A 13,600-nucleotide genomic window follows, 5' to 3' on the forward strand; every position below is an offset into this window, starting at 1 on the left:
GCCCGTCCATCTAAAGAAAGATAAGATGTTCAATCCTAGTCAGGCAAACAGAAACCAAACCCAAAATCTGTATTCAACACCATTTTCATACAACCCTCTAAATCAGTAAATGATAGTTGGTATTTTGGTGAGAATGTTGAATGTTTTTTGTCAGTCCTCCAGATCACCCAGATCCTTCAGGAAATAGTATATGGTCTTCTGAAATGTGTGAAATCCAATCCTGTAACAAATTTGTTTAATACAAAATAAAAACTGAAATATATGATTATCCCTTTAACATTATAGATGCTCGCAGATACATAGGCCTTTAAAAAAAAGTATCTTTTTCGGTGCTGATTTAAAAACTAGCCATTCCACTCAGATGTAGACGCTCAGCTCAGCCAAATCCACATAATGACATCAGATTATACCTCTCAAAACCATGAAAATAAATATGTCTTTCTGCAGCCTTGCCTTTGAGGTTTGTGAGGTTGGAGGGCCGCTGCTTTCTGGACATGCATGAAAGGTTTTGTCTTTATTTCACTGATTTATCTGGAAGTAGTGAGGCTTCCTCTCTGTAAACCACTGAAGTTTTAATGATAGATTTGTAGAACACGGAGAAGACAGCTCAGCCAATAAATAAAGGTTTGACATTTTTATAGCTCAAACTACCCAACAGCCCCAACTTGTCCAGCTACAATTAAAATTCTGCTTACAGGTTAATGCAAATAATAAGAATAATGTATATATAATTTATAATAAATATATAATAATAAAGCACTCTGAAAGGGGCTGTTCTGCATTATGAGTACGTTTTTGTTAGCAAACAGTTGCCTATTTACACATTCAGCAGACACGGAACAACATTAGCGTTCATTTGGAGTTGTGTTTGTATCCACCTGATGAATAAAAGTTCAATATTCTCCTTTTAGCTCTGTTTTGGTCTTCATCAACTCCTAATGTAAAGGTTCTGAACACAGAGATGTGGATTCACAAGCAGGACTCAGAGGCAGAGCAGTTGAAAGCAATCAATCGTTTACTTGGTAAGAGTTCAAACTGGAATTCGACAATAGGTAATAAGTCAGCAAGGCAAACTAAGCAGGCAAAAACTGGAAAAAGAGCAGAAATGTGCAAAATGAGTAAACTAAATTAGCCATTGTGGCACCTAAGAGAAATAAATGACTCTTCAGCTGCTAAATGCTCCACTACGTTTACCAGCTAGTTGCCAACTTTGTCTGCAGTTTGGTTCTGGGCAGGTAGTGTACAGTACATTTTTAGAGCTTTTTTGCTGCCTGCTGCAGCTGAAAACAAAGCTATGAGAGCGGTGAGAGTGAACCAAAACATTAAAGTTGGACTTTTACTTGTAACAGAGTATTTTTACACTGATAAAAGTAGTAACATCAGTTCTCCCATCGCTGGTGTTTTCTAAACCGCTGTAAGTGAAAGGCAAACGTTTATATTTCTGATAGAAAGATTGTAAATTTACCTAGATTTCAATCATGACTATTACCTGACCTTATGGAACTATGACATCATCCAGCAGGCACATGCACGCATACTTTGGACCTGATGTTGAATAATTCTTCTACATAAAATATACAGATGAATCAAATAACAGGAGCTCATTTGTTGCCTGTGATGTGTCCACTTGCAGAAATGAGCGCTGGCTGAGGGGTGGAGTCCATGTCTCTCCCTCTCTGTCAGCCGGTAAAGAACCCTGCACAAGGGAACTTTAGAATGAGCCTTTGTTTTTGGTCGACTCTCCTCCTCTAGCTTTCCTGTCATCCTTTGATCATGTCAGGCATCTCACGCTCTTCCTCCCTCATGGGTCTGATGGGAGAGAAGACACGTTCAGGACTGCGCCGGGAGAGACAAAAGTATCCTATTCACCTTGTTCGGTTCCCCCTGCAGGGCCATTCCTACCCTCACCTCCCAGCCCCCTCCTCAAGATCTCCAGTCAGGTGACAGAAGGTAAGACAACACTCCTGGTTTTAGGAGAGACTTCTCCAGCAGGCACCCGTATTAGTCCCCCACTATGCACTGTCAGTGGTATTCCTCTAACCAAGACTGGGGTCAGCACCTGTGGATATCACGCCATGCAGCTGTAGAGGGATGTCAAAACGTGCCATTCCTCTATCTAGACTTAGCCATTTTAGGAATGAAGACATTTCTAGGGTGTTATTGTTGCATTACAGGTCCTTAGCCCATTATCATTGACAGCTCAACCACCCAGGTTCTTGTCTTTATTGTTGGAATCATTTACTCAAACAGTGGCTAAAATATCAAGTAAATCTGTTTGCAAAGTAGCATTTTTACGCATCAAAGTAAACCTCACGCTTCCACTCCAACTCTTTGTTTTATTCCTCTGTTTTATTTTAGGCAGCGTATTGATTTTTGTATTTACCCTGGTTGTGCCCATACATCTCTTCCATTCTCATCTTCTCCCAGGCTCGCTGTAATGCCTCGGTCCAAACACAGGAAGTGTCTGTCCTCAGCTATGCATTTATTGCTGCTGCCCAGCTTTAAATGCCCCCAAACTCTGTCAATAATATTGATGTAATCCACAGGCATTTTTGAGTGATCCTGCTGTCACAGGGACATAATGACAGGCAGTGAAGGCCTGATTGGATCTGCACCACAGCGAGGTCGGCCGGCGCACAGCCAACACAGCCAGGCATTGATAAAGTGTCACAGACTTCAGTACTTTGATTAGCCCTTCGACTAATGCCATGCTAAGCAGAAACATTACTCTGCCCCCGCTAGCTATGCAGCTAGAGTAGGGGAGGGCTGGCTGAGGGAAAGGGAGAAAATATACTCTACAGGGAAATTAACCAATGTGGATGAAATGGTGTACCAAGGAAATTCTTGGATAAATTAACAACGCAATTACATTACATGACACACTGCAAGATGGATGAGGAAAACTTGGCTGGTATTATGTTCTGTTTTCCAAATTGCAATTTATTTGAGGGCTCTAATGGATGCTGTATTAAAACATCTTGGGCTGCGGTCAGATTTCATTGTGTGTCACCCAGACGTGATTGATGACCCTCTCTTCCATGCCCCTCGACCCCCACCCCCCCACCCACGTCCTCTCTTGCAACCCCTTACTTCGCCTGCCTACGTTCCCCCATGCTGCATTCTCTGCACATTTACTGTGAATTTTAAACATTAGCAACATTTATATGGAGCCAGGAGTATGCAATTGATTTTCTTATCACTTAATTTCCTTGCTTGCCCCTGCAACAAGACGATAAATTCTGTGCTACTTGCATACTGAGAGCTGTAGTCCATCTCTTCTCTTGATCTTTCCCTCTCTCTCACCCCATAGTAAAATTCTATCAATAATGCCATTTTCCTGGAATCCCACCCTCTCATCATCTCCCTCTGATCTTCCTTTGCCTTTTCATGTGCTTTTGTTCCAGTTGCAATGATAGCTCCAGCTATTCTTGAAATGAAAATATAATCGAAAGTATTTTTATTGCTGTAGCAAATGCATTAGTGCGTAAGGGACATCTGGAAATCATCCACAGCGAGCTTGCTCAGTTATGGCAATATCATAGGGACTTTATTTTACCATTCATAATTACTCACAGGACAGTGAAAAACCACATGCTATCTGCTTTGAACTTGGAGGAACAGGGTTTGCCCAGATTGACCCGAACAAACGTGAAGCAACCCAATCCTTGATACACTTTTCACTTTTCAATCATACACCCCCATACCTTTCTCTCTCACTCGGAGGTGAGTGGAGCCTTCCGGGGAGGGAAAGGTTAATAACATTCAGAATAAATCAACGTGCAGCACATCCCCTGGATGACATCAGCGAGTGCTCCTCCAACCCATAGGGCCATAAACAGCTTTGTTTTTTTTTCAGGTTTGTTTCAGATGTGAGCAAACGGATAAATAATGAATGAGCCGCACTGACGGGACACATATTTCACTTAGCGGAAATGGCTTTAATGCAGTCGGCCTGTATTACACTCCCAATCACTGAGAAGCTGAGAAGCTGCATGGGGAAAAGGATGTTCAAACGAGATTCAAAGAGTGTTGAACTCAGGTGTATCTCCAATGTAAATGACCTAGTTTTCAACAAAACTCCTGAACCAGCTTCTCACCTCCTGTAGCCTATGAAAAATTATGTTACATAAAGGAGTTCTGGAGTTGAACTGAAAATTAGAAAATTGGAAATATTCATTTGGAATGATTAGTTGTATACATGCAAGATAATCCTTGAAAATGAAAAAATGCAGATAAAACAGAAGGTAATTCTGAATTAAGATAAACATCTGGAAAATGACATAATGTCGACTATTTTTTCTATTGTTTAATTCTCTTACACATTACATATTTTTGTCAAATCATTTCCCATACCACAAAACTGCATAGCTCATACATTCCCAGCATGTAAATCAAATGATTATTTTTACTTTTTGGAAGGAAACTACTTCATATGCAGCCCCATGAATTTCCACTTTATGGACTTTGATTTCTGGTACGCAAAACGTCTGAGACGTAACTGCATAATCTTATTCTAATTCACTATTTATTTACGTATTCCCAACAGAAGTATTTTCTTTGTGGTTTTGGGGAAATTCAGCGTGACTTTTCCTTTTCCCAGGTCTCGATGGTTAAAAACAAAAGTGAGCTTGAAGTTTTTCTTGGCCATCACATGGCTTTTAGAGGGTTTGTCTAAACAAAGTTTTGGGTTTGTAAATAGCGAAGGTTATCAGGCCATCGAGGTCTCCAGATGGCGGTTGAGCCAGACCACCTGCTATGGAAATGCCTTTGCTGTGAGGACTGGGTCGAAAAATTCAGGCCCTGATTCTCTTTCTCACTGTCTGTGTCTCTCTCCCATACATACACACACATCTTTATAGTTAACATGGTCGGAACAAGGATGAGAAGAATCCCTCTACTCATTTTCCTCTTTGAGCGCTGCTCTCGACTCCCCCTCTGCCTCCTCCCCTCTCCCCCATATTGACCCCCCATCACTCTCCCCAGACTTTGCCCTCAGAACAAAACAGCTGGACAGGGGAGGGCTTTCCTGCAGGTCCAGACCTATCATGTCACGATCATGACACATCGTTTGAAGAAACTGGGCAAAAGGAAGAAGAGGCAGTTTCAGGAGAGAAAACATAAACAAAGGGGTTTTAATATGATGGTTGCCAGTGGCACACAAAGAAAAGTGGAAGAGGGCAAAAAGAAAAATTGCTTACAATACAAACTCTTTGAATGACAGCCTGGAGACCTGAAGCATGAAACATAAACCTTGTTTTTAGAGCCTGAATGCAGAAGAATGGATTTTGTGTTTGTCTAATAGTTTCTCTGCTAGAGTCAAGATCCAAGTGAATATGGCTTTACTTTTTTGTTTCTTTTATCTGTTTTTTTAATACTTTATAATCCAGTTAAAGCCTCCCTGTTTCATAGCTGAACGTCTTCAGTAAATAAGTAGAAAATATTTGTACAGTGTGTATCTTTGTGTCCCTCAGATATATAACCCCTACTACATTGTTGTAAAGAGAAAACTCCTCTGATACCATATCACCCAATTGTCTGTTTTGACTCTTGACTTTGATCGATGGAGGTTCAGCATTGTGGTTGAATATACGCCCCCTTCCCCACAACCCTTTAAGAGGTCATGAAAAGCACCACTGTACATCAAAACAACCAACACACTCCCTGCACATCATCCAACATGACACATGTGAGACAACGCTGACCACAACAATGGCTCTACCTCTTTGATGGTAAAATGCTTGAGTGTTTATTTACATCGGGCAGCCTCCTCGCCTGTCCGTCAGTTGTGTGCGCCGTTTCAGGGTCTTTGATGTCATCAGGGCGCAGCGATGAGGCAGCGTCCCGCCCAGGGAGCGTGAAGAGAGGCAGCCATATTGGCAACACTTGTTCAAGACACATGGGCAGAACCAGACACAGAGTGTTTGATCAGGGAGAGTTTCCGACCTAAATGGCAGAGGAGGATGAGCGTGCAGCTGCACTGTGGTTTTTCGATTTGTCCACTGAAAAGGGTGGCGCAGAAATATTTGAATTGAAAGTGTTTTGGATCAGAAGCATTGTTTGCCTGTCTCAAAGATGTGAGTTAATCCACAATCTTGATGACTGTATTAGTAATAATAGGCAGGGACAGGAACATTCAGAAATGTGGAAAAAATGCCCCCAAATGTGTGCTTATTGACAGCCATTTTCTCATGAACACAAGAGCACAGAAACACAATTACACCACATGGACACTCACATAGACACACACTTTTTGCATCACTAGCACTGCTACTGCCACAGATCTGCATACAGGGCCAACCTACACCTCAGCCCCCTGCTTTATCCCACACTGTTAATTAAAGCTGAAAGGTTACAAAAGGTGAGAGCCAATAACAAGGCCACATATTACATTTAAGTTGCTTCTTTTTCTTACACCCTCTCAATAATTCATGCTATTAGAGTGTCTACAAGGAAGTGAGGCTTCTCTTCCTCCCAGGAAGCCTCAGACAAGGATCATCTGTCCTCTGGACTCATTGTAAGTAAGGAAGTGTGGGCAATAATACATACCAAGCCAACCCCAGCCTCATAAATAAATATGGTGATTGTTAATGGGGTTTAAAATTACTCATCCTCTGCTCCCCAGCCGGCTACTAGTGTGACCACTGTGGCATACAAGCGCATGGAGGCTACATGTCCCTCCAGATAGAATGTCTGGCACCAGCGATACCACAAAATGGCCACAATGCCTCCACTTCCACTTCGTCCTTGTCGTCTTTCTTATCGCCAGACGCATCGTCTTCCTCACCTTTTCTCTTGTTTTAAGGTGGCTGTTTTACACCAGAGGATAGCAAATAAAAGTCCACTTTTTTCTCTTCTGTTTTTCATTTTCATGCTCCTGAGTGTTTACTGATTTCTATCAGTGTTTGAATGTCATTACACCTGCGGCCACCAAGGCTATCGTTCTTGAGGTGCATTTTGTTTATCATCTTTCTGAATTGATTTCGTTCTGTTCAAGCCTACTCATATAGCAGACTGATAGCCCTACTTGACTCATGTAAGAAAATACTGCTCAGGCATGTAAAGATATAGAATTATGCTGTGTGTTGACTCTGCTTTTTAAAAATATCCCACTCTCATAGATGCTGTTATGACTTGTGTAGAAATGTTTTTGTAACTGAAATATAATGCAAGCGCAGTCTTTCATTTCGACCTACTTGTACTCGAAAATATATTTTTCTTCTAATACTGAGAGAGCACAGAACATGCTCTCTAACTGAAATGTAAACTGTCTGTGGTCCATGTTTATACTAGCATTGATAAACATCATGAATTCATGCAGCATCTGGTCTTAAGGACAGTGTTTATTTTTCTACTGTATAAGAGAGATGACATATTTTCTCCAGATTCCTTTGGTTCTGTTGCAATATTTGTGCTTGTTCATGTTCATTTCCCTTTCTAATGAATCGTTTGGCACATGCAGTATACATTTACTTCAGCAAGTTTTTGAATGGCCACATTCATAATGTATTATTATGATTATGATTATGATTATGATTATGATTATTATTATTATTATTATTATTATTATTATTATTATTATTATTATTTCCCTCTTGCAAAAGTATTTGTGAACAGTCTTTATTCTACTGAGGTATAGATCATGTCTCTGCTCGCTTCTCCACCACAGTGTAGTGTAGTGTTTCTTAGTGCTCCAGCTCGATTGCATGCCTGTATCTCCCCCTCCAGGACAACTTGCATTATGGTCCCGTTCTCCCTCAGCATTGAAGCTGGAGAAGGCAGCAGTTGGAGAGCCACATCTCCATCTCCATCACTGGGGGAGGGGGGATCCAAAATAAAATATCCAACAGCCAAGTGATGCTCTGCTCTGTGACAAAATAGTTCTAGGAGGGACCTGGGCAATTTGCCTGAATTCTATTATTCCCAGCCCCAATCTCATCTGTGTTCCCTACTCCCCAGCGCCAGCCTGAGCTGATAACAAGTGAGTGCACTCCCTAGAATGATGGATGTGCCTTAGCCATGAGTTTGTCAGGAGAGGGTGCAGGGCCATATGGAAGTGGCATATGGAAGCTCATAGAAGAAGATGGGGCAAAAGGAGGGGAGTGACAGAGATATACATTAAAGACACTGCTTTGCTCTTAAAAATGCAAGGTTCATCAGTTTAGTGGGGAATATCAGTCAGTGGCGCTTCCTTCCGTGGGACTGGAGGCAGACAAACACAGGCAGATGCAGGATGTTGTCCTTTTGTGATTGCAGCAAGTTTCCTTTTTGATTCCTTTTTAAGTTATGGCTGCAGTAATCGTTTGCCGTTATTACCAGAGCTGGAAAATAACTAATGTAATATGGGACTTCTGTTTTATATTCTGAGCATTTTAGTATTGATTTGGTGTTGTGTTGTTGTCAGTCACATTTAATTTCCACTTTAATTCAGAGGGATGCCTGCACACAAGTTCACCCATGCAGTCCTGTGAACAAGCATTAATTATGTCTTCAGATCAAGTCATGATCAGTCTATTTTTACCTTTCTGTCTTTGTCTGTGTGCATGTGTACTATCAGGCATGGATATGCGTGTGTGTGGGTCTGTCTGTCTGTCTTTCTTAGTGCCCTGTGGAGTGTCTGTGGGCCCTGAGGAACTCTGTTTGATTGTTTAAAGCCCTTCTTAATTGGCGCTTTGTCTGTGCGCTCCTAAATGAGGCGGGACACCCACGGTGGGGGTTCCTGTGGAGACCGTGGGCCGTTTGACAGCCCCCACGGTGGGGCCTGTCCCACAACTCCTCAAACTGCCAGCCGCATGACAGCGGCCCATGCTGCACCACCCTGGCCAATTAAAACTCAGCTGTCAGGACCAGACACTATACCAACACTGGGTGACTGAGTGTGACTGTGAGATAGCAGAGAGAGAGGGCGAGGGAGCGTGTGTGTGTATGTGTGTGTTAGGGGTGTTCATGCAATCATTAGCTGATGAATAGACCCCCTCTCACCTTGGCCTCCTGTGCGTTTGTTTGTGTACAGTATGTATTCATTCCAGTGTCATAAGGCGTACGGGAGGCTCTCATGCCCGTGCATGCTTTAAAATATCCACCCGTGGTTAGTGTGTTCAAATTGTGAGTGTTTATGTGTGTGTGGAAGTGTTCTTTGTGAAGTACTCAGCCGACAGGCTGTATTGGGTTACATACAGACAGATTTGTAATTCGGAGTAATCACTTAGGACAAGCCCTTACACAATTTTATCTGGTCATGACTCTAGGCCAAAGTCAATACTCATAGTATAGTAATGAGTAGGGGCTAACTGAGCACGTTTTATTAAAGCTCTGAGGAGTGAATCTGATACCAACCTGCTTCCCCTTGAAAATATCTCATTCTCTTTCTGTCTCTGTCTCATTCTTTGTCTACCTGCTGCAGCTTTCAGACCTTAGGCCTTCTGTTCATAGGTGGTATCAGTGCCTCATCACTTGCTTTTATTATCTAACAAACGTAAACAAATCCCTTCCAAACAGGATAAGGGGAATTATTGGCACTCGGTAGGATCTCAAGCTGTTCTTTCACAAACTCCAAAACATCAAGAAAATCTCTGCAACATGTTTGCTAAAAATCTCATATTTATGTTTAAGACATAAAATCACTGCAAAACAGGTATTATGTGAGGAGATTACTCTGGAATGACAAAGATGAGTTAAACTCCCCTTTGGCAGGATCCAGATTTGTAATCCAAGATTCCAGCATTGGGCATAGATTCAGTTTAATCCTTGCTGAAGGCAAAATACAGTTATTGGAAACTTCTCACCTCGTCATAACCATGTTCGAGCATCACATTAAAGCTTGTCTCAGCAATATAAAATCCTCAGCATTCTTTTCAACAAAGGGGATCGTCTTACCTTATGGTCTCCTTATTGAATCCTCTGCTTCTCTGTGGTAGATATGCTATATGTAGTGAACAATGTAACATTGTTGAGAAGAGGCACTAGCACTCTACCCTTGGGCTAGCCTGTGAAGGAGCACGATTTGATTGACAGACAGTTTCTATGATGGTAAGTAATAAAGTCAGAGTCAGAAACAGTGCTGCTGCATATCCACCTTTCACCTGCTGTGTAGCTGAATAAAAATACAAGATATTCTTTTTGGGTGCACGGTGGCAGAGCGGCTAAAGCTCCTGCCTCCCAATAAGGAGATCGTGGGTTCGTGGGATCGATTCCCGGACCAGACCAACATCACACAATCTCTCTGGGTGGAGTCTGCATGTCCTCCCCGTGTTACCGTGGGTTCTCTCCGGGTTCTCCGGCTTCCTCCCACCGTCCAAAAGACATGCATGTGTAGGTTAATTGATAACTCTAAAATTGCCCGTATTGAATGAATGTGAGAGTGAATGGTTGTCTGTCCTTGTCTGTGTCTGTGTTAGCCCTGCGACGAGTTGGCCACTGTCCAGGGTGTACCCTGCCTAAGGCCCAAAGTCACTGGGATAGGCTCCAGTCACCCGCGACCCCTAACGGGACCAAGCGGTAGAAAATGGATGGATGGATGGATATTCTTTTTCAGTTTTGCTTGTAAGGTAAAAATGCATATTTCTTGATTAAAAAGTAAAAAATTAAGTATTGATAAATAAGCACAGGCAAAGTAGAGCAGCATTTAAATAGACATGACTCTTTACAAATTTGTCTTTTGCAGCCAAAAGAAATAAAATCTCTGAAATGGTCAAGGACTGCGTGTAAAAGTAGACCAATCATAATGTCCACCTGTAGAAAACCTCACCTTTTTACTTCCTTCATTAGAGACATTGACATAGATTGCGCTTGACTACAAACGTGGTACAGGAATTACATACACATGGGAAAAAGACACACACACATGCACACACACACACACACACGCACACGCTCAGACACACAGATGCACTCATCTCATCCTCTGTGACCTGCATCTGGAAGTTGCTCCATGAAAAGTGGCTTCTTCCTGCTCTCGCTGGAAACATTTTCCAACCAGTGGAAGGCTTCTTCTGGGAGCTGGCCCACATCCAGGAACACTCAGGCTTCACAGCTGTCTCACAGCGTTTAAATGCAGCATATGGTACCCAAGTACCATTGTTCCACCACTAAAGACCCTGTTTTTTCATCAAGGAAGAAGGACTATTTAATGTCAGTTTCACTTGGAGAGAAGAAAGAATTTTAAGAAAATGAAAACTAGGCTGTGAGAAAGGGTGATGCAGTTTTTTTAGGTTATTTTCTCAGACCATCACTAATTTTGGCAGTGATGACATTTTGATTCTCAGCTTGTGAGTTTGTGAAACAACACCATCTGTGTGCTTTCCTCTAATTAGGGTAATAGCCACAAATATTACTGCAACAGTTCCTCATGACAAGCTGTTACATGCCAATGTGTGAAGACTTTTCTGGGTTTGATAGGCACAAGTTAGCAATTGCACTGATGTAACTGAACAGCAATTTTGCATTTTAATAACAATCAGGAGACCTCGTATTTATCTCATTTGGCATTGTTCCCATGCAATAAATCACATCTGCAATATTGTAGTTTTCTTTTAATTGCATTTTTGCATATCTGTGTATTTCTAATTTTCTGTATTTTCAGTATGCAGTTTCATAAGGTCACATCTTGTGAAATGAAAATAGACAGTACATGTTATCATGTTTTCTAAAGACAATAGGACCTTTGTGCTGGATGTGATGAGTGCATGACTGCAATTATAGAGCTTCACCTGCTGTGCAACACGCTTCACATTACCTCAAAAACAATATCATATTCATCATCAAAACCTGACAAAACATTTCATTTTAGGACACATGATACATCACATTATCTTCTCAATCTCCTCACTTCATTTTCTTTGGTACCATTTGAACCCAAAATCTGACATTAACAAATGGAAGTTAATTTGGCTCCCTCAGAACATGTTATAATCAGTCTAAAGGTTAATGTTTCTGCTAATTTATAAATGCAGGATTGCTTTCAGCATGAGGGGAAAATGGTTTTGAAAGGCCTGACATTGTAAATTAAGCCTGTCAGATCGTCTCACTGTGCCGGCAGATCAGAAGATGCCGCAGTCTATGATGTCAGACAGGCAGGCAAACAGCCCTGGGGGACAGACCTTGCTCCCTCACTTCCAAACACCGAAACGTAGGGAATTATGTGACTTTGGAAAGGTAGCTGGGTGCGCAGGCAGGAAGGCAGGGGGTCTCACCTTTAGGCTCTTCACTCGATGGTCAAAACTGTGTGTGATGTTGATGGCTGATGAGATTTTAGCTAATTTAGGGAGACTCACAGGGGAGGATCACTGGAATAAAAATGTCATGCTTTGCCAATGCAGTGCATTGTAGGAGCATGGCAGCCAGATTCTCAGACCATGTGTCTGTGATTAAATTTGCACTGTACAGCTATTTTTCCCCTTGTCCTTTTTACCACTCCAAGAAAGAAAGGAAAATAAGCTCCATCTATTGGCATTCTTGATGAATAGATTAACTGGATAGTTAAAGTTAGTAATGAATGGCATGTGTGGAGTAATTTTGGTTTAAGAAAGACTATTTCTGTCTTATTAAGATATGGTCAGTAATTCATGATTGTGTTTGAGTGTAAGTTTTTAGTAACTACTAGCCCAAACTAGTGATTTATTAAACGGGGTTGCACCAATAAATCTTAAGAAACGTCTTAATTAGTAAAGTCTTTAGTAATGTGTAAATCGGTTGCTACGAAATATCTGTAGTGTCATCCAATCAAAAGCAATCAGCTATGTAAACAGGAAGTCATTGTAGCATCACAAGCTGTAACATAATTGGCTAAAAAAATATTTTAGTGATTTAGTGAACTTAACTGCCAGTCGTTTGTAAATGTATTACCTGGTTATTTGTATATGCATACATGGGGATGTCTTTCAGAGTTAGCAGTATTCATACAGTTTAGAGTGAGCTATTTAGTAATTTAGTCAGATGTTATTAGCATTATGTTTTGTAATTTGAGGTAAGTTGTTTAGGTATGTTTGGTTTTACTTTTCAATCTAAACAGGTCATATATTAACGCTAGCTTTGTCAGTTAGCTCTGGTTGCTACTCAACAATTCCACCTGGCAGTTAGTAGGGTATAAATATTTAGTATCACCTAATCTCTATGTAAGAACTATGTGTAACCTGTTTTAATTTAGTGATGTGTAAATCTCCACTTAGTAAACACTTGTGTTATTACTTGGCTATGTGTGAACTTGTGTGAGTTGCGCCAGCTCTTTGTAAGTTCAAACATAGCCAATAAACCAGAACTGGTCAAAGTACAATTTGTGCCAGATGAGTCTTTCTTCTAGTTTATTCTACTTTGTCATTGCTCCCTTTTATGTTCACATAAATGTTGGATTGCTGAATTTGCCTGTATGGAACAAAACTCAGCAATGCCAAGTTCACATCAATTATCTTTCCTCTGGAATTGCTCCATTCATGCTAAGTGTTACAGAGCCTTGTGGGATGGAAAGAATTACAGCCTTATAGTAGAGCCTATAAGCCAATCAGACATTGGGGGGTTGTTACAGGGGTATGGGGAAACAGCCAAGCTCTGACAAGCACCAATCTAGTCCTGCTGGTGAGATGATGAGGCCAAGAAGTAAGATAAAGAT

The sequence above is a fragment of the Siniperca chuatsi genome, linkage group LG15 (genome assembly GCF_020085105.1).
Source record: "Siniperca chuatsi isolate FFG_IHB_CAS linkage group LG15, ASM2008510v1, whole genome shotgun sequence".
In the NCBI taxonomy this organism is placed as follows: Eukaryota; Metazoa; Chordata; class Actinopteri; order Centrarchiformes; family Sinipercidae; genus Siniperca; species Siniperca chuatsi.